This window comes from Haliotis cracherodii, unplaced genomic scaffold (genome assembly GCF_022045235.1).
Source record: "Haliotis cracherodii isolate W230 unplaced genomic scaffold, xgHalCrac1.p SCAF_7, whole genome shotgun sequence".
Classification (NCBI taxonomy): domain Eukaryota; kingdom Metazoa; phylum Mollusca; class Gastropoda; order Lepetellida; family Haliotidae; genus Haliotis; species Haliotis cracherodii.
Window position 1 is genome coordinate 9208996 of NW_027266330.1, and position 22078 is coordinate 9231073.

Here is a 22078-nt window from a genome sequence, read left to right on the forward strand (position 1 = left end):
GAGATGGAGATTTGGGTGGAATTCTTTAAATTTATTTTTTGTGATAATAATCTGTATGAGGAAATCGATAAAACAGTTATACTTCTTGGTTCATAGATAGACATTTATGTGACGAAAGGTGATGGAGCTACACATCCCCTAAAAGAAGAGCTAAAATTCAAACTTGATTGAAGTCATGATGTTAAATCACTTTGTTGTCTGTTAATGTTCTTATGAATAAGAACCGTGCCAATGCCCCTGACGTGGAATACATGTCGGGCAAAAGAAAGAAACTTCAACATTGGATTTGACCCCCAAATTACAAACGTTATCAAAACGGTACTAGGCTGAAAAAAGTCGAGCACCAAGGCAAATTTTAGATCAAAACCCATGGGTTCATGAATGCACGAACTACAATGGTTGACGAAGATCATATAAAGACGTCTAAGGCGACGAAATTCGCCATGTAGAGTTACGGTTCTTTGGCGCACCATGATCCTGTGATGAGGTCAAGGATGCCTGATATGCTCTGATATAGATTTGTGTTCAGTTAGTACGATACCCGTGCTCGTTTCTTCCCACATTAAGCTGACACGCCGTTATATAACTGAAACAATGTTCAAGGCGGTGTTAAACACAATCTACATGAACGTAAATCTACAACAGACAGTGAAACATACTTGCCTAGATCTTCAAGTGATTCCTGGAATTGCCTGAAAATATTTTTTCCAACTCACGATCACTTATAATGCCAGCATGAATTTCACTGGCCAAACTCGCCATGATACAAAGTCTTTGTATATCTGCTTGTATAACTCCAAGCACTGAATGATTGCACTAATCATACAGAGGAATATTTTCTGTCATGGCACAAGATACATCGTCAAGTCCGACTCCTGTTAAAAAACACATTTAAAAACCCCATTTTATTTTGTTGATTTTGTTTACTTTATCACAACTAGCGTCCCATCACATGTACCGTTAGCATTTCCAGAGGCAAGGGAGTTAACTGACTGGAAACGTCCAGTGGAACCCTAGCCGAACTAGGCTGGGTTTTCGGGGTTCGATCGTAGCGCCACCATTGCTATTATGAGTTATGTCCCTTCAATGTCCCTCCTATTGACCAATCAGATTCCATCTCTCATATCACTTGCATTTGCTTCAAATAAAATACCGGCGCCCAGTGAAGAAGATCTGATCGATAATCAAGATCTGTATTGTAAAAAAACGGGCCTTACTTCGCGAAGTGCATCAAATCAGGTGAGCACCTTCATTAAAAACATGAAAAGATTTGGAAGTTATCTGTTGATGCTTAGTTGACCTCACAAATGCTTTACAAATCCTGCAATCGACCGAATTCTGCACTGCAGTTTACGAACCGGATGTTGATTTCGTAACGTGATTTTGATTGGACTATGCATAGGCTCATTAGTCCAGCCAAAATATAACTCCATAATTTCAGCCTAGCTTGGCAAGAGTGGAAACTGGACTTTTATTATCAGTTAATTCCCTTGCTTCGGGTAGATGGAACCGTCAGGTGCCCGGCTGAAATTTAAAACGTCAACGCCAGAGAGTAACCAGTCTCAATTACACAAACTAATTCCATTAGGGGTAAAAGTTAAAATAGCGGTGGAAATTGTATACATGGTTCACTGAAAATCATTGATGACACCAGGTGTTCGCGAAAAGGGTAGGCATGTCCTGCTCTACCGGTAGAACCTGCAACTTCACACAATTTCCTTACAGAAGTAAGAGTAACATTTACTACTGGAGAGATTACATATTTCTTATACACATTCTTACGGAAACCTTTTAGGGCCATTTTTTTCGATACTATCTTGAAATTTCTAGATACTAAGTTGAAATTTCAAGATACAGAAGTTGAAATTTCAAGATACAGAAGTTGAAATTTCAAGATACTATCTTGAAATTTCAAGATAATAAGTTAACATCCTAAGATGTAAAAATACGTGAATAAATGAAAAATCTTGAAAAATCAAGATCCTACGGAAGCGTTTTAGGGCCATTTGTTTTTTTAATTTTTTTCGATACTATCTTGAAATTTCAAGATAATAAGTTGAACTTTCAAGATAGTTTCTTGATATTTCAAGATAATATCTTGAAATTTCAACTTAGTATCTTGAAATTTCAACTTTGTAGCGGAATAAAGCAAATGGCCCTAAAAGGCTTCCGTACATTCTTGCAACTCATTGTATACATTTTCTTGACATTATGTATAGACAAACATTCATTCGATGAAATCTAATATCACACAATACCCTTCTTGACTCTAACATTAAATTGCTGATTTTGGATAGAGCTAGCTAGAGCTGGCTAAACTTACTTTTGTATACATATCTAGATTTTTTAAATAAAATGAATATATTCCTAAGCCATGGTACAGGACTACATTAGGTACAAAGCTGGCATTTTATATTTTCAACGACCAAACCATTTAGAGTGGCTAGGTATCTCTGCGCTTGTTGTGTAACAAGATTAAGATATCCAGTGAAAGTGGTTTTGTTTCTAAAGAAGATATTAAAAGTCAATCTGTACAAGTCTGCGTCCGACCACGTGTAGCAAACAATGCTGAGTCAAACTTCAGTTGAAACGCAGATTTACGAGACAATTACTTTGTGACAATTCTCTTGATTTGTTACGAGGTGAAGACACATAATCTACTTAATATTCTGAACGTCCATGATCAGATGTAAGTAATCACCGTCAAGGTGTTGTAATTATGAAAATCAGACTATTTGCTAGAAAGAACTACCCTATATCGTATTCAAGAATTAAGTACAATCTCCCCCATGGGCATTCGTCTGGAGAGTAAATGAAATCTTCGGATATAAAATACTCCCCGAGTTCCATACCAGTGGCACATTAATTTGTTTTCCATTCAATTTGACGATTATTGGCGCGGAGAAAGAACTGTTCCCCTCTCCAGGGTTCTGCGGTATTGTTTGCAGGCTTAATTTACACCTCGTGGAAATATAAAGATGTGGTGTGAGAAGCGGGGCCATGAAACGTTTATAGGAGCACGGTAAGTTGAAACACTGAGTCCTGACTTCAAACATTCGATTATTTAGGCGAAAATAAACATGTTCCTTATTATTTTGTAGGTAATTGAAAACATGTTATGTGAACGATTTTCTTTTGTGCGATCGATAATGTTTGGTTTTGTCAGGTTGAAAATCCACGTTTTTATATCATCAGTGAATTTCATGATTGTCCGGTTTTTAACAGAACAGCGAGTTTGGTTTAACGCCTTTTTCAACAGCATTTCACTCAAATAACGGCGTGGCAGCTTGATGTGTGAGGAATTGAGGGTCGAAACGATGCACGTCCTTGACGTTTATAACTTGTTGAAACCTACGAGTATGGTGCTGAGAAATATAGAAACACAAATAGGGCGAGCTTTCACGGAAGACGTTGCCATGGTTGCTGACGAGTTTGAATTAAATTTTAATGTATTGGTCAGCAGAGCAAGAACATAAAAACAACAATCCTGCCATTTTGAAAATTACTTTCTTAAAAATATATAATGATTTGGCGGCCAACGTTTTGAATCAGTGTAGTTGTGTCACTACCCTGTTTTGGACTGTTTTTAAATCATTCTTTATACGCCAAATGTGATGATTTTATTAAAAAAAACTATATTTTTTCAAACCTTTTGGCCTACTTGCAGTGGTACGTATTTTGCATTTTGGAAACAAATGAAGGATTATGGTCTGCGGTTTGTTTGTTGTTTAACGCCGCACTCAGCAATATTGCAGCTATATGACGGCGGTCTGTAAATAATCGAGTCTGGACCAGACAATCCAGTGATTGACATCATGAGCATCAATCAAAGTAATTGGATACCATGACATGCATCAGCGTCCCTGATCACCCGATCCCCTTAGTCGCAAACTCATCTAAGCAAAAAAACAAAACATAATGTATTTGTACAAGATAAGTAAAATTTACAATGCAACACATTACCTAATTTTACACACACACACACACACACACACTTACACCATGCACGTCGCTATATAAGTGCAATAATCTTGATCGTGACGTTGAGCCCCATTTTACCTCAACTGTAACTACTGTTTATCTCTGTTGTTTTCTAACGCCAGACACAATATTCCAGCTGTATGACGGCGGTCTGTACATGATCGAGTCGGGACCATACAATCCAGTGACATCATGAGCATCGATCCACGCAATTTGGATACGACGACATGCATCAACCAAGTCGGCGAGCCTGACCACCCGATCCCGTTAGTGGCATTTTTCGACAAGCACAGTCGGCTTTTACTGCAAGCAATGGTTGCTGAAGACCTATTCTACCCCAGATCTTCACGGGTCTAATATTACTGACAATAGATGATACTGATTTTACGTCCTGACTCGCTATTGGAGCCTTTTCAAAGTATTACTTTTATGGTCCCGACAAGCAAACATTCACAAGTGCTTGAATACAAATTAATTTTGGTGGAGCTTTGTTGCTACCCTCCAAGTCTCTAAAGCAATTTTCGTAATGAACAAACTTCAGCGTAGGTCGATGGAAGGACAATAACGCTTTCATGTTGTCTTTCAGTCATCTTTTTTCTTAATTTCACTCGACCAATAATACTTTAAGTGATCACTTTAAGAAAAAAGACACCCTTAATTTTTTTTATTCAATTTATTTTCGACCACCAATGGGATTTTAAAAAGGAGCTGTGACAAACGATTTATATTCTGCCCGTGAAGAGAAAGAATATGACAGAAAATTAAAGTAGCAAAAGCATTAGTTTGTCTTCTGTTAACGACAAGTGGTGATATATTTCACTAAAAAAGACACGAGGATGAATTTGTTACAAATGTCCAATATTATTCTGAAAAAATAATCATTCGACAATCAAGCGGGTATTTGAGCCCATTTTGAAATAATTAAGGTTCCCCGTGCCAATATCGATATGCACCCCCACCCCCATGTCGAGACGTTTAAGAGCAAGAGGACCAAATATCACATCTTATGAACAATAGTTTAGTAAGATAAAAATGCACCCATAGCCTTCTCGGAAAACTGTCTCCCTGTCATTGTTGACCAAAACTCTCCAACAAATATCATGCATGACCGCCCTGGGGAGTTTGGAAAACCCAATCCACATGGATCGATATCGATGCTCCTGATATCAGTCACTGGATTGTACCGTCCAGACTCGATTATTTACAGACCGCCTTCATATAGCTAGTGTGTGTGAGTGCATGCGTGTCTGCTTGTACTAGTCTGGACTAATGCCGGTTCTACAGTGCTAGCCCAATGAAATACCATGCCGCAGGTTAAAATGAAAAAGCCACTTGAGACAGAGTATACCGACTCCGAGCCGACCAGTCCTTGTTTAACCCCTTAATGCTGAGCGCCAGAGAGCGTGACAACAAATAACATCTGTTAACGTCCTTTGTATGACGCGGCCAGGGATCGAAGACCTGACCCTTCGCTCTACGGGTGGACGCTCTACCACTAGACCACGGAGGCGGTCCATCAACTTTGGAAATGTCCTCCACATGTCTACCATACAAAGTTCTGAAAGACTTTCTGAAAGCTGATGACTCCGTGTTAACTAAACCCATAGACAACCATCAAGTATCAGCAATGAACATATTTAACAGATAAAAGTTGTTAAATTGTAGTTATGAAATATAATAAAAAGGAGCCCAGAGATTCTCTTCATTTTCAGAAAAATCTAGACTTGCCAAATTTTATAGACTTGCTTCTTTGGACATATTTGTTTTGGGTATGTATGCCCAAACCACTCAATGTTTGCAGCAAAGGGAGGTTTGGCGATCTTCAAATGTTCTCGCAAAGAACCACTCCCACGTTCATCGTGTGTGTCAAGAGTTTGACATACAGAGTCATTACTCCCGGACGCAGAAAACAGGTTCCTTGTGGGGAGAATCTATTACCATTTTATAAGCACTCCTGTCAGTCCGACTAAGTAACGGCCCCCATTAATCCACTCAAATTGGGTAATCTTCCCCAACCATTACCACAGTAAACTAGCCTGGTACATTTCGATTACAAAATGAAAGGCTGTTAGACGCGAATGATCGACCCAGAAACATAAGACGCAATAAGTGAACAAATTCACCATCAAACAGTATCATTAATACGTAGCAATGCCTCTCCATATCTACAAATTGCCAAAACCAGATTCCGGGGAGTCGAATATGTCAATCAAAAAGTGCCAAGTAGTTCTTTATGTCAAATAAATCCCCGTTTTCTCGGGGCAGTTCATTGGCCATTAAACACTTTGATGTCCGTGTAATCTGCAAATGGCTTCTTTAGATCCCGGTCTAATGACAAAATGTCACGGCTTACGTCTAAACGCTGTCGACTCCCGAACCGCATGTCTCGCTTACCGATCGTGATGCAAACACTATGTTCGCCGATTCAATACTCGTCACCTTACCGGGGAATTGTGTTTTATGATGAAAGCGAGTGATTATTCCGCCGATAGTAAATCAGCAGGAGGCGGCCCCCTTCACGGTCTCCACCATAACCTGCGCTAGAGTTTCTTCAGGGCGAGGAATATCGACAAACGGGTTTACAACAACCTACTAAGCAGCTGTAGCGCCAGTCTTCGCTGTGCGGAGTTAATTCCCTTACAACGAGATTGAGTTTGGGCGAATGTTTCAGACGACGGTAAGCAAGAACATTATTCACCGTCCTGCTTTCCATAAACCCAGACTGTGCTAGCTGTAGCAACCGCTGTAGAGATGTAAAAATTCACAAATGTCGGCGGTTAATCGTAGCTATGTATGATATTTTGAGTGGGTTTCGTATGTTAAGGTCATATATGAATTAAAACAAGATGTATATGAGGCCTCGGGCCGATACCCCGCGCACAACTGAGGGCATTGACCTTCAGTAAAAGACCCGCGAAGATCCGGGGTAGAATAGGTCTTCAAAAACCCACTCTTGCTGTAAAGGCGACTATGCTTGTCGTAAGAGACGACTAACTGGATTGGGGGGTGAGGCTCGCTGACTTGGTTGATGCATGTCATCGATCCCAATAGAATAGGTCTTCAAAAACCCAGTCTTGTCGCAAAAGGCGACTATGCTTGTCGCAAGAGGCGACTAACTGGATTGGGGGGTCAGGCTCCCTGACTTGGATTTGGGGGTCAGGCTCGCTGACTTGGTTGATGTATGTGACGGGTGTTTTTGATTTTGTATCGACATTAGACATTTCTCCAGCTACAGCTGCAGCTACAACGCCAGTTTTTTGTTTTATCATATCGAGCCTGATTTTTTAAAGGGAAAACACATTCTAACAATGTAATTATTGTGGCAGGCAATTTCTTTTTTATCCTACAGCCTGAAACATTATTATATTATTTTAAAAGAATTGTCGGGGAAACTTTATATTTTTAGATGAAATCCCAGGCGAATCCGTGTCTTCGGCGAGACGAGCGAACGCTTTAATCAGTAGCCTATCCCACGGCCCCATGATTGTTTTGAAAGAATATTGTGCTGATATATACTAACGGGATCGGGTGGTCAGTCTCTCTGATTTGGTTAATACACGTCATTGTATCCCAATTGCGTAAATCGATGCTCATGATGTCAGTTACTGGATTGTCTGGACCAGACTCGATTATTTACAGACCGCTGTCATAGAGCTAGAATATTGCTGAGTGCTGCGTTTAACAACAAACTTCGAGTTGATTGTGTACTCCAAAACCAAAAAAGATTATGTGGACTATTTGTCTGAGTGCCTTAAATCGCTGTGCAGAGTTGCCTCCCTTCGCTGTCAGGATCCGTTTATCCTAGATTCGGCCCGATAATGATGCACGAGTTCATTTTTCCATATGTAATTGCAAGTTTTTGCCTGGTATTTGGGCGTATGACTTGCGTTTAACAGGTCATGAAAACAACACACTAAATGGATGTTTGACTCGATATGAAACCAAAATATCACGAATGAGGAATTAATGGTAACACATATTAAAACGAATTTAACGAAGAAACAAATATGCATTGAAACAGAACAGCTCATGTACTGTATCGCACAGAGCAGAACTTGGCGAATCGTTCCAACTTGAATGCCAGCAAGGCGACTCTTAAACACCGCCTACAGAAAGATCACAATCAAATAAATGATTGAGACAGGACTGTTTTTTTACTTTACAAATCACTTGTCATACTAACGATCAAAGAATACTTGAAGATAGCCCCAAATTGTGTTCAGTGTTGAGGAAAAAACGCGAGAACTATGAATCAAAACCGGCGACATGGAAACAGCGCTCTCGAACGCAGCCGAACTCGATACGCCTGTGATTCCGAACACAGAGCCCAATGCAATGTGTCGTTTACTCGAGTGGCGAGGGCGACGCAAACAGACGCTATTTGTTGGAAGGTGAAATGCAACAGCGTTCATGGCACGCGATCGAAGGCAGTCAGTGAATATCGTCTTTGTATAGCCGAGGTAAATCGTAGCTGAGGATTGTCGTTCTGATTGTAACCGCCGAGTCAGGCCGACATCACGAATGAGGACACTCGACTATTGACACGGTGGCATAACCTGTTGCTTGTTGATGATGCTGTGTTTTAGGGACGCGCATCCTTCATCCTATCATCTCTAGCCTTTCTTTGAAGGATGTAACACAGACGTTGTCTTGTATTGAGGAGCTCCTTTACTGGTGAGCCGGTACCTTTGCTAAATTTAACCCGTCATCAACTGCATGGCAAATGAATGCGTTGATGAATTGAGTATTTTAACCAGAAGTTTTCTTTGTGACCTAATTACGTAGAATTATAAACTGGCAATCGCTCCAAGACACCAACTTTACAGATTCCACTGGATTTAATACCAATCGGCGTCGACATCACAAAGGTAAGTTCAACTATTTGGTGTTATGTGATCCTACTGAAGACCCCCTCAAAGCTTTCCTCGTTTTCCCTTTAAACCACGAGTCCCGCTCATTCATGAAACAGGATAAAAATAGCATCGCAAGCAATGCTCTTCAGGTCAAAACAAACCCGCTCCTCTCTTCGTTTGGGCTAGTCAAACCTGCATTCTACACCCCAACAGCTTGTCTATGTATTGATTTGGCGGTACGTATATTTTACATATGAAGAAAACCGGTCATCTTAATTGGCAGAACCACAATGGGAAGTCTGGTTAGAATTATGGATTAGCTTATTAACTTTGTATTTATGTTCACATAAATGTAACTAAGTTAATTTGGACAGCTGTGCCAACGACAGAAATGCATGTTGTAAAAAATAGGGGTTGTTTAGTAGCCAGCTGTACATTGTACATCACGAGTGAAATCGATGCGTCACGGGTTGCACGTGCTCCACGATGTTTATGTTTTCATTTTCACGCCATGATTTCATACGAAACGGTATCGACCGCCAGTGTTGACATGACGTCAAGGTTATAAATAAACCGTATCTTGATATATCGCACATGCGTTTGTGGTGTTGGAGCGGCGCGTTAATCCGGAATTGCTTTGATGGAATTTAAGGAATTTTGAATATGATTGGCACAAGTTATTCTCGCGGTTGCAAATTCTGAGCGATTTCAGGAAAATAACGCATGCCATAATCGGTATTTCTACAAATTTGTTGTCGTTGATTACTGCATTCGTTCAAATAAATGCCTGTCTAAAACCACTCGGTTGGCACATTGCAAGAACGCTCAAGAATGACAGATTGCAAAGGCAGAAATCTCACAACGTTCGCGTGACTTGACGGCTATACACGATCTATAATAGCTTTGATTCCAAGCCTGCTAGTTCCAAGTCGGGCATCTCTCGACATTAGCAATGGTGTAGCTTTGCGCTGACAAGATTGTTGTGGCTCTTTCATTGTGTAACGAACGGATGGAAATATAATTGGCATTGTTGTGAGTTCCGTCTCCTGGAATCCGAGCCTTGCGTGAGAAACAAGTAACATGATTAATTCCGTGCGCCAAGTTCACTTTTATTTGATGTTGTAATTTATCTTAACTGACTTGAATTGACATGAGTCAAGACAATGAGAATTTAGACAGATTTTCGTGAAAACAGAATCATTTACAAAAAGGTGGGTCATAAAGTATTCAATTTTCACGGCTTTGGAAATACCATTCTCCACACAGATGTGATATAAATGAGGTAATTATTCATACCCTCACAAATAGCAGGGGTAGATTGATTATCGTGTTTAAGTCTTGTGCACATAATCTATAACGGAAAACGCATAAGCACGTTTCATTAGTCACATTGATCATTAATCCTTATGAATTTTGGGCTGGATTAATGGATTAGTTTTTGTTTTTGTTTTTATAAAGGTTAAAAGACACCCGTGAAGACTCGGGGTAGAATAGGTCTTCAGCAAATCATGCTTGCCGTGAAAGGCGACTATGCTTGTCGTAAGAGGCGACTAACGGGATCGTGTGGTCAGGCTCGCTGACTTGGTTGATGCATGTCATCGTATCCCAATTGCGTAGATCGATGCTCATGATGTCAGTCACTGGATTGTCTGGTCCAGACTCGATCATGTACAGACCGCCGTCATACAGCTGGAATATTGTGTCTGGCGTTAGAAAACAACATCAGATAAACTGTAGTTACAGTTGACGTAAAATGGGGCTCAACGTCACGATAAAGATTATTGCACTTATATAGCGACGTGCATGGTGTAAGTGTGTGTGTGTGTCTGTGTCTGTGTGTGTGTGTGTGTGTGTGTGTGTCTGTGTGTGTGTGTAAAATTAGGTAATGTGTTGCATTGTAAATTTTACTTATCTTGTACAAATACATTATGTTTTGTTTTTTTGCTTAGATCGGGTGATCAGGGACGCTGATGCATGTCATGGTATCCAATTAATTTGATTGATGCTCATGATGTCAATCACTGGATTGTCTGGTCCAGACTCGATTATTTACAGACCGTCGTCATATAGCTGGAATATTGCTGAGTGCGGCGTTAACCAACAAACAAACAAACAAACAAAGGTTAAAAGGACATTAACCACGGCTGGGTCCAATGGAATGCGATTCCTACAATTATGTTGCTGGCATGCTTTCATTAAAGTTTAGAGAAGTGAAGAGTAATAAATTCGAGCCCTATTTCATTTACAACTTACAACTGTATTAATGAGTCTAAGTGAATTAACGACAGAATCATGATGCGGAGAACAGACATCTCCCGGGACCGGCATGTTGACACTCTGCCGACTGTATAGCAATTAAACAGCATGGCACACACGGGAGAATGAGGGAATGATATCTATTGATTGCTTAGATACGACCCCAGATAACCTTGCCACCCTAGGACCTGTTATTCCAATGTTGGTTAAATATGCAATAGATGCTTAGATTTGCGCAGTTTTGTTAAATTGTTTATGTAGGAAGGGCATTTGTAAAAGAAGAAAACATAGGTTCCAAATTGCAATTGTTTTCTAAGTCTTATGTATTAAAGATATACTGACCATGGATTTCTGTACATTCCAAGGCCGTCTACAGTTGCGCTGGACGAAGCCGTTTGTTTTTCGCTGATACGTGCTTTTTGAGCATGTTGGTTTCGTGTTATAGTGAGTGAGTATGGTTTTACGCCGCTTTTAGCAATATCGAGGCTGGGGACACCAGAAATGGGCTTCACACATTGTACCCATGTCGGGAATAGAACCCGGGTCTTCGGCGTGACGAGTGAACGCTTTAACCACTAGGCTACCGACCGCCCCGGTTTCGTGTTATAAAGGCACGTGGTCTCATGCACAGCGCGCAGTACACAAATCGGGTCAAGTTAGGCGACGTTGGTGGCGGAGAGTAGTTGGATTGATGACCGTGTTAGGCAGAATGGGTACCCGGTAGAACGACTGTTAACCGTCTAGCGTGGGTCGTATACTCCCAAGGGAGATGAGACTCAGAATCAACTGTACACTGATCCGTTCATCGGGATTAGGATAAAGTAGCATTTGCAATCATGCGGTTGGATTTCGGCGCATTATAAATGGACTTTTATCATGTAATGGCAAGTCTGACACGTAGTCTAAGCTTTGTGTAGCGCGTTTCATACTGACAAAACCTAGCGCAATATGATGTCCAATTATGAACGCCTGGGTGGGAAACTAAGGTGACGTTATGGTTGCTTGTTCATTATTCCAAAGACAAACGTCTTACGGGAAATGGAAGATGTTGGACTTACTAACTATTGTCTCCTCCTCCCCCCCCCCCCCCCCCCCCCCCCCCAGCTTTCTCCAATATTTTCACACACACACACACACACACACACACACACACCCGGTCGATGGCGTGGATCGTTGCCCCATAATATCGATCACTGGATTGTCTAGACGGACTCTTTTTTTATCAGGTAGCCGGTATATTATTGCGGCTTTAAGCAAGAAACGCACACTCAATTTTTTTCAAAATCAAGCTGACACGCCGTGATGTAATTGAAATACTGTTCAAAGCTGTTCTGAATTTCTGAACTCACTCACTCACTTATCGTATTCAGCATCAACAAAAACCAAATTATCACCGTATGAAATCAGTCGTATCGTATCAAGTCATGCGAAGGCGTTAATTATAATTCTACATTGAAAGCTTATAGCGTTTTTGTTTAGTAGCCCATTGAAAAAGTACACTTATATTATTAACACTATTTGCTGAGACCTCATTTTCCATATGAATATTGTATGAACACTGTCGGATTCAGCTGCAGTATATTATTAATATCCGATTACACATTGCAAATCAATAATCAGTTCCGGGGGAGTCTTTGAAAGAACATCTGTAGCGGATCAGGGAAGGTTTACAGGAAACGTGTAAATTTTGAATTCTTAAATAGGTTGGGAGGGTTAATATTTTCAGCCTTTGTTACGTATATATTATATTTTTGTTCTTTTTCATTTGATTCAAAAGGGGGCTCGAACCCGGTTACGTCCCCATCCATCTGTTTTTGTTTGTTTGTTGTTTAACGCCGCACACAGCACTATTCCAGCTATATGACGGCGGTCTGTAAATAATCGAGTCTGGACCAGACAATCCAGTGATTAATATCATGAGCATCGATTCACGCAATTGCGATCGATGACATGCATTAACCAAGTCAGCGAGCCTGACCACCCGATCCCGTTAGTCGCCTTTTACGACAAGCATATAGTCGCCTTTTATGGCAAGCATGGGTTGCTGAAGAACGTATTCTACCCCGGAATCTTCACGGGTCCCCCACCCATCTGGATATACCATTGACCAGAATATTTGTGTATTATCGTCTTGTCTTTTTGAGATCAGGTCAGGTCTTTGTTTTGTTTTGTTGTTTGACGCCGCATTCAACAATATTCCAGGTACACGACAGCTTTCTGTAAGTAATCGAGGTTGGACCAGACAATCCAGTGATTGATAGTGTTGGCAACGTCTCACGGCATGCAATCAACTATAAGTGACCAAGCCTGACCACCCGATCCATTTTGTCCCCTCGTATGACAAGCACGGTTTGCCCGTGCGGTTGGTGCATGACTGTCAGCTTGCGTGCATCACATTCGATCTGCAATAGCCACTGGTGTTATGTCAACATGCTGATAAGCTGTCACAAGTTTGAAACTGTTTGACAGCGTTGCCTATCGCCATTGCACCACAAGACACGTGCCTCGCACCACATAACTCGTACCATGGGACTGTTTGAGAAGTGCCTGGGGGACACATGGCTGTTTGGTGACGCTCACAGTTTTAGACCCGTCGGCAAATAGTTCCTCAATAAATCCTCAAAGTCAAAGATGAAAAAGCTTGAAGTCCGCAAAAATAATTCCCAGGAAGCATGATTTGCGAGCACAGAATGTCACTTAAGGTTAGTGTGCGAAGCTTTCGTGTACCGTGCTTTCGTCGAGGTGGGTTCGTGATAACATATTTTAACTGACATTTCACCTTAGCATTTTAGCTTTGTCTGTGTGAAACTTTTAAGAAGTGACCATCACCACCAGTATGCTCTAAAGAGTGGTTGAGTTTGATTTTACGCCGTTTTTAGCAATATTCCAGCAACATCACGGCGTTTGCTCCAAGGAAGTGTGACAGACACCGCAATTCGCTGAGCAGAGTTGCGCCCCTTGGGCATGTCAGGAAGCTGATCGAGGGACCATCGCTCGCTTTCCTAATTGATGGATGCTCATGATGTCAGTCACTGGATTGTCTGATCCTGACTCCGTTATTTACAGATCGTCATCGTACAGCTGGAAAATTGCCGAGAGCAGCGTAACCCCCCCCCCCCCCCCCCCCCCACACACAGAACGGATAACCAACTACGTGTTTATTTTTGGAATGGGTTGAAGATAACGTACTTGAAATCCCAGACGGGCGTGATCTCTCTCTTATTGCGATACACGTCGTGAACACTGCTACTTCTAACGGCCTCTGTAGCGGCAACACCGACAATAGTAGACCCGTGAAGTCCCGGGATAGAACAACCATGCAACCCATGCTTGCCGTGAAAGGCGACTGTGCTTGTAAGAGGCGACTAACGGGATCGTGTTGTCAGGCTCGCTGACTTGGTTGATGCATGTCATCGTATCCCAATTGCGTGGATCGATGCTCATGATGTCAATCACTGGATTGTCTGGTCCAGATGATTATTTACATACAGACCACCGTCATATAGCTTGAATATTACTAAGTACGGCGTTTAACAACAAGCACTCAAAGAAAACTGTAATATGGTCGCATACATTTCCACATATTATGGACATGTCAGTATAAAATGAAACTCCTCTTACCCATCAAAACAAAATCATTTTCTTTCAGGAATAATTTATCCTTTATATCGCCCAGTTTATCAATCAATGGATTGTCTGGCCCAGATCGAGTATTTACATACCGTCGTCATGCAGTTGGAATATTGCTGAATGCGGCTTTAAACGACAACCTAAATAAACCAATGTCGATGAATGCAAGAACGAAAGAAGTGAAATACCGCGTTTATCTCAGTCACAGACTGTTTATGACCCTAGATTTCGTTATATACGGCCCTCTAATATTGCTGGAATATTGAAAGTATATATTGACATAGCCCGGTGAACCAGACACCACATCAATATCAATGATAAGGGAACAATATAAAAATCGTTTCTTAGCAACAACAAAAACAAACTTGTGAAAACATCTGTGGTTATATTGGAAATTAGCCAAAACAGATAACACAATGCCCTTTCCCGATAACAAATTCACGTCTCAAATCAGTTGTATTGGTTGATAAATAAAAGCGACAAAAAAAAAAACCATTTCCACGAGCATGAGAGATCTCTGCTGAAGGTCGAGTCTGTTGTAGGATTTCGACAGTCGGATATAGCTTGTCTGAGTAAATATTTGTAGGTTTCGTGCTCTGCAATTAAAGGATTCACGTTATAAAGCCCGCTGTTGTGGCGTCCTCAGGACGCCAAACAGATGGCGCCCGGAATATCTACAATACGTGGTCATCCATTGAACATTCGGACGGGTGGTTCGGAAATCGCTTTAGGTGGTAAGATCGAGAAAAGCTGTCTATACTCCTGACGATGGACCTTTTGTAATCCCCAACCACATAGCCTAAAGGCCAACACAAATATCTATGTAAATTGATTTTAAACTTTCATCGCCATCCGAGATCGATTCCTTTACCCCCTGTCGACCTTGGGGATACATGAAAAGAAGCAGTGGTAATTCCCTGGCGTAATTAGCACGTGCTGCTCACAAGAGGGCGCCACCGTTTCCGCGGGAGATTGATCGGCTGGGGAATCCCCGGCTTGGGCACAGGTGGTCGACGGCGAAAATCAAACCCCACCTGTAGATCTTGTAGCGGTTATCTCCCTTGAAGTGTTTTTTAATTGGGTTTGAAGACGGAATAATTCTTCAAATAGCAAGGTTCGTGTTTCGTATCAACGCTCGAAGTAGGGTTTGATGACTCATTTTGAGACTTAATTGGACTGTAAGAGTTAGTAGGATTGCGTTTAGATGTTTGATGTAAGTTAAATATTGGAATCTACTAGATTATATTCCAATAGTCGTCTTTTTAACAACCTGGTTTCAATGAACGTTTTCCTTTGGGGAATATTAAGGAAATGGTCCGCTAAAGTCCATGTTTGTCGTAGAGTATGGTAGGACCTGGTGACAATGGGCAACAAGATGATTGTGTAAAGTCGTACGCCGGTGTGTTTGTTTGTTTGTTTGTTTGTTTGTTGTTTGACGTCGGACTCAGCAATGTTCAAACTATATGACGGCGGTCTGTTAATGATCGAGCCTGGACAAGACAGTTCCAGTGAGTGACATCATGAGCATCGATCCAACCAATTCGGATACAATGTCATGCATCAGCCATGTCAGCGGGCCTGACCACCCGATCCCGTTCCCCTCGTACGGGTCGCCTTTTACAGTAAGCATGGGTTGCTGATGGCCTATTCTATACCGGTTCTTCACGGGGGTACCTCGGTGTGAATCGGTGCTCATACTTTCAACCACTCGTTTTCTTCACCTAGGTATTCTTAGCTGTGAAATCCTATCTATTTACTGCGCCATATGTTTTAAGTACTTTCATATTCACATTTATTTATTATTCAATGTCTCTTCTTATGGATTCCCCCATAGTAATATTCTATTTGAGTCCGATACTGACTTTTCTCATAACAGACTATCGTGAACATTGTTACACTTCTCAAGCTCACGAACCATTAATCTTCAAGTACATAAAATATTTAGATTGGAAATAGTGTTGTTGCGACACTGTAAACTCCAACGGGACAAGGAAACTGCCTGGGACTCTATCAATATGCTACCCAACTATTGATAGGGGTAATCAGATAAGGTCATGATATTTATATATACACTTGGCATATTAGAACCATTTTTGTTTATCATGGGAACTTAAAATATTCATTGTCACGTTATTGAGACAATAAAAGCGAACCTTACATAAATGCGATATGACAACAAATTGAGATGCCACTGAGATACCATGCCGCAGTTTAACATGAATACCCTAGTCACACACAGTATGGTACAATCTGAGCAGACCAGGTATTGTTTTTTTCCTTTAGTGTTGAACGCCACGTAGGGTAACCACAGGTAAATCTTTTAACTTCTTTTGGAATGATTCTGCCGGGGAACGACCTTCCGACCTTCCGCTCTTTCTTCTAGACCACGGAGGAGGCCTATTGCAACTAAGATGTACCTGACAATAGGAGGGAATTCATGGAAACACTCTTTTTTTCGTTATGCTTCGAGGGCAAGAATATGTCCTTGGATAATAACCTCAGAAATTTGTGTTTTTATGACATTTTCTGTCAGCTTTCAGTTCAAATTTGGAGCAAAGTTAAAGCATTGAGAACTGGCTAAGAATTATAGCCTTCAAATGCTACATGTCACGAGGACTACCGTTATTAGATTTTTACTTGTCCTTACCACAATTTAGTAGTCTCGGGCTAGCGGACTATCGTGAATTTCGAAGGTTGGATAATGTGATGCCAGATGCCAGAACGATGGTTTTCCGGTTTTAGCAGAACCGTAGCTTGATCTAGACAGGTGATACAAAGCAGGAAGACATACGGGCGAATATCCTAGAGCTCCTGTAACGAAGGTCGATGCCCTTCTTACCTATCACACAATAGACCCACCCAGCATGTGCATTATGTTTAGCTCACCTGGCGCGTTGTTCGTTCGTCTGTCGATAAGTTTAACATTTTCGAAATTTTAGCACTATGAAAAAGAAAATGACGGTGTCTCTTTCAACCCGACTTTAAACGTGGCAGCCATTATGTTTTCATAATTAAAGTGAGCTACAGGGCCTTGGGGCTCTACATGTTTGCTTCGCGATGGAAACCGGTTATCATCATCATCTGTTTATGTTGCTGCAAAAGCAAGGAGTGACGACTCCGATGTGACAGAAAGCAGACTCCCACTTGATATGCCAAGTTAATGATATGTCCCACGGCGATGTTATTTAACATCATAAATAGTTACAAGCCATTATCGGATGACTCACAAGGTTATACAACTCATTTAACTCATTAACATAGCAGAGGCATCATTAGGGAAACCAGGAGCAGGAGCGATATGGATGCAGCCAGCTAAGCAGCCTTAAAACAATGAACACGTTTGCATAGCGGTGAATAAATATTGTACACCGCTGTGTCCATTGCCATGGTAACGCACACAGCTGAGCGTAATACAATACCTCCCTTCGTTTATGGTTGTGTTTGTTTGTTTGTTGTTTAACGTTGTACTCAGCAATATTCGCGGTCTATAAATAATCGAGTCTGGACCAGACAATCCAGTGATTAACATCACGAGCATCAATCCACGCATCTGGGATACGATGACATGAATCAACCAAGTCAGCGAGCCTGTCCACCCGATCCCGTTAGTCGCCTCTTACGACGATCATGGGTTGCTGAAAACCTATTCTAACCCGGATCTTCACGGGTCCTTTTCTTTTTAGAATGAAATACAATGGAAGCACTGCTGGCAATAACACTTACTAGGCTATGTCGAATTGGTCTCATGCTTGTCGTAAGATGCGACTAACGGTATCTGGTGGTCAGGCTGACGTGATTGATGAAAGTCATCGTCACCCAAATTGCGCGAATCGTTGCCCATGATATCAATCCCTGGATTGTCTGGTCCATACTTGATTCTTTAAAGACCGCCGACATGTAACTGAAATATTGCTGAGTGCGGTGTTAAACAACAATCAAGAAACGAACACGTTGGGTTAGTTCCTGTTCGAGACATTCATATCAGTCTTCAAAAACATCTTCAAATAGGACACTGTATTGATATTCCGCTGATTCCGATTCTGCAACACAGGAGTGCTCTCGATGTCAATGTATCTTTTGTTGTATCAGGGCATTGAGGTAGTTGATTGACCCTTTAATGGGTGACCTCACTCAAGTCGATGCTTCTATAATTCCCATTCAGCTGGTTTTGTTGCGTAATGCCACTTAAAGTATAAAAACAGTTTCCAATGTATTCATTTTAACGTCACTTCTTAAGTGTTTGCATAAAATCCGACCAACAATGAATTCCACTGTACAGCCTCCAGTAAAGATGGATTGACACTGATGCGGGGTTCAGAGGATGGTTGGAAATTGTCCTTTTGAAGATCATTAAGCGCGCCGTTATTTCCCATAATTCATCTTCACTTCAAGGTCCGCCATTAAGAAGGTATTCAACTGTCGAACCTAATGGCTTTGAAAGTTAAACTACTCGGCTTGTTTAAACGCGAGACATTCACGGGCCACCAGGTTTGTGCAGCATTCAAATAAAACACATTTGCCAGATTAAACATGATGTATTAAAAGGTTCGAAATCTGTCATGATTAATGTGGTTTTGACAGGTTTCTACGTGTGAATTCTTTAGTGGTGGAAATACCTCTTAACTTCTTTGCACGTTTTTTTTTGTATGTGAGTGTTGTTTCCGAACGTATGTGGTCGATGGGTGATGCGTGAATTTGAATGAATGTTTGAATTTGTTTGGTACTTGAAAATTGTTCAAGGAACAAAAGTGTCTATATTTGCAATGTTCCTCACTCTCTGATTCTAATGCAACAAAATCGATTCCGGCTTTGGGTATGTCATGCTGAAGACTAAAGGGTCTTTGTCCCCAACATATTACCTTCCTCTCAAAGAAAACATCCTTTGAAATGCTTATGTTTTTTTTAAAGAACGCAGTAGCATATAAAGCAGGTCTCTGTAATTGTTTGTTTATTTGTTGTGCAAAGCGTCACTATTCCAGCTGTATGACGGCGGTCTGTATATAAGCCGAGCCTGGATCAAACAATCCAGTGATTGACATTCTTACGGCCTGTTGGTGGATGTATGCAACATGTCTATTGTGTAGTGATTTAGTTCCGTAATCACGAAGAACAATAGACAGATACGACTTCCTTGTCTCAGAAAAAGACTCTTTTGAAGTGGAGGAATTGGAAAAAACCCAGCTGTTTTGTCTGACTTGAAGACATTTACAACATCAAGAGGAAGTCTGTGGACCACTCGGATGTCTTGAAAGCGTTTTATCAGTTCTAACTTTGTCTTGTTCCTGGAACAATAATTGTTCTTACCATGCTTACAGAAGTTTGAGAACAACAACAGAGAAATATATGATGCTTCAGCATGGAATTGTTTTCCAACGATATTGGAATTTTGGTTTCAATGACTTTTAATATCACGTTGGTATTGATCGAACAAAGAACCCGCAGCGCTTTGGTGAAAGACACTGATTCTTTTATTTGGTGCATTGATCTCCAATAATCTTGTTTCTATTGATGCAAACATGACAACATTTAAATTGACTGCCGTCAATGGTCAAGTTTATGTTTGTTTGTTGTTAAACGCCGCACTTGGCGATATTCCAGCTGAATGATAGCGGTCGGTAAATAATCGCGTCTCGACCAGACAATCCAGTGATTGACATCATGAGCCTCGATCCACGCAATTGGGATCGATGACATGCACGAACCAATCTAGATCTAGTTAGTCGCCTCTTACGACAAGCACAGTCGTCTTTTATGGCAAGCAGGGGTTGCTGAAGACCTATTCTACCAGGGGGTCTTCACGGGTGTCAAGTTTATGAAAGACGTGTGGAATGAAATACAATATGCAGGTTTGATTAAAGCTCCGAGCACATTCAGGTTTAATGACACTTGATGCACCGATGATATGTGATAGAAAGGCAATACTTGGAGTTGTAGATTGGCTCGGTCCGCGATGTTGGAAGAGATAAGGTACAGCAACCGATGTGTCGCAGTCAGCCAATCTACTGATTGACATCATGAACATCAGCTTGAATATTTGCTGAATGCGGCGTTAAACAACAAACAAACAAAACAATAAAGGTTCCACATTGGTTAATGACGTCATCGCATCCCATGATGATCTTAATATCAATCACAGGATGGTCTGACGCAATTAATAACAGGCCGCTGTAGTGAAGATGGAATAATGCGGCTTTCAACGAGAAACAAGGAAAGCAAACGGAAAGATTTTAGATCTTAGCAGAAGGTCGGGGACAGAGCAAAGTCGTAGACCCACCCCTTTCCACCCCCGTCAGGTCATGTGGTGGCCTCCGTTCCACCTTGCATGAGCTGCCGGTATGCGGACATTTTGTAGGTATTTGCTTTCAAGCTCAAGAGATAAAGTTTATGGTTATCCCTGAGGATATGCTACGTGCATATTTCAAGAAGATGATACTTTTAGATCCTTTTCGCTAATATGATATTTCACATAAATAATAATTTCGGATGCAATTTATCACTTATCGTGTATTTCCATGATATCTGTGTGTCAACAGGGGGCTTCAGATGGCGTCTTACAGACTTAAATCTTGTCTACGAGGACAGACTTATGACTCAAAGCCACGCGAGGACAGAGTAAGCAGATGAAAGAAACTTCCAATATCATTCCTGATAATAAATAGAAAGTTTATGGTGATTAGGCGCTTATAAAAAACCTGCTTCATACGGTTGGTCCTTAACCGACTCATTGTCGGTCTTCCAACGCAATATCGTCTGATGACGAGTACTGTCAAAGCCGAACAATGGAATCAACGAAATGAGCACGGCTTTGGCGCTGATCCGCAGTCTTAAATGAAGGCACAGGAAGCCAGGAATAATTCTGGAAAGCTTCAATAACGCGGTGTTTTAAAGAATCCGAATTTCGGCTGAATTGATTTCATTGAGAACTGACTCCGTTACTGGAAATCCGAATGCTAATGTCCAAACAGGGACGGAGAGTACTAAATTTTGTTCGCTCAATGTTTGCGATCTGGTCTAGGTGATTTCTTATCATGCAAATCGAGCGGGTTCTTTGGAACCAGGATTAAATTTACCGTTAATCACAGGTAACCATATTGGATGCTGCGCCAAGAGCAGTGATTTTAATTCGTGATAGCTGATGTATATTGTCTGAGACGAGCGTCTGTCCAGACCCTGGGAATGAAGTCTCAGACTTACCTCGTGGGATCTACTTTTTAAATTTTCGGTTTCCATGACATTGGCTGCAATACTTTGACTATTACCCCATATTGACGTCGTGATCCAAGACCTGTATGTAGAGTGACGTCATGCCTGGTGGCCAACTTGGCGCCGAATGCCATGTTAGTGGCCACAGGGAGGAT

General features: G+C 41.3%; 1 protein-coding gene across 1 annotated transcript in view; it reads left to right on the forward strand.

Moving 5' to 3' along the window:
• Nucleotides 1-8312: 8312 nt before the first annotated feature.
• Nucleotides 8313-22078, forward strand: part of LOC139447161 (thrombospondin-1-like) — an 86494-nt gene continuing 72728 nt past the window's right edge. Inside the window, exon 1 of the mRNA XM_071228354.1 lies at nucleotides 8313-8849. The gene's annotated coding sequence lies outside the window, so the exon portion shown is untranslated. The remainder of the gene's footprint in view (nucleotides 8850-22078) is intronic.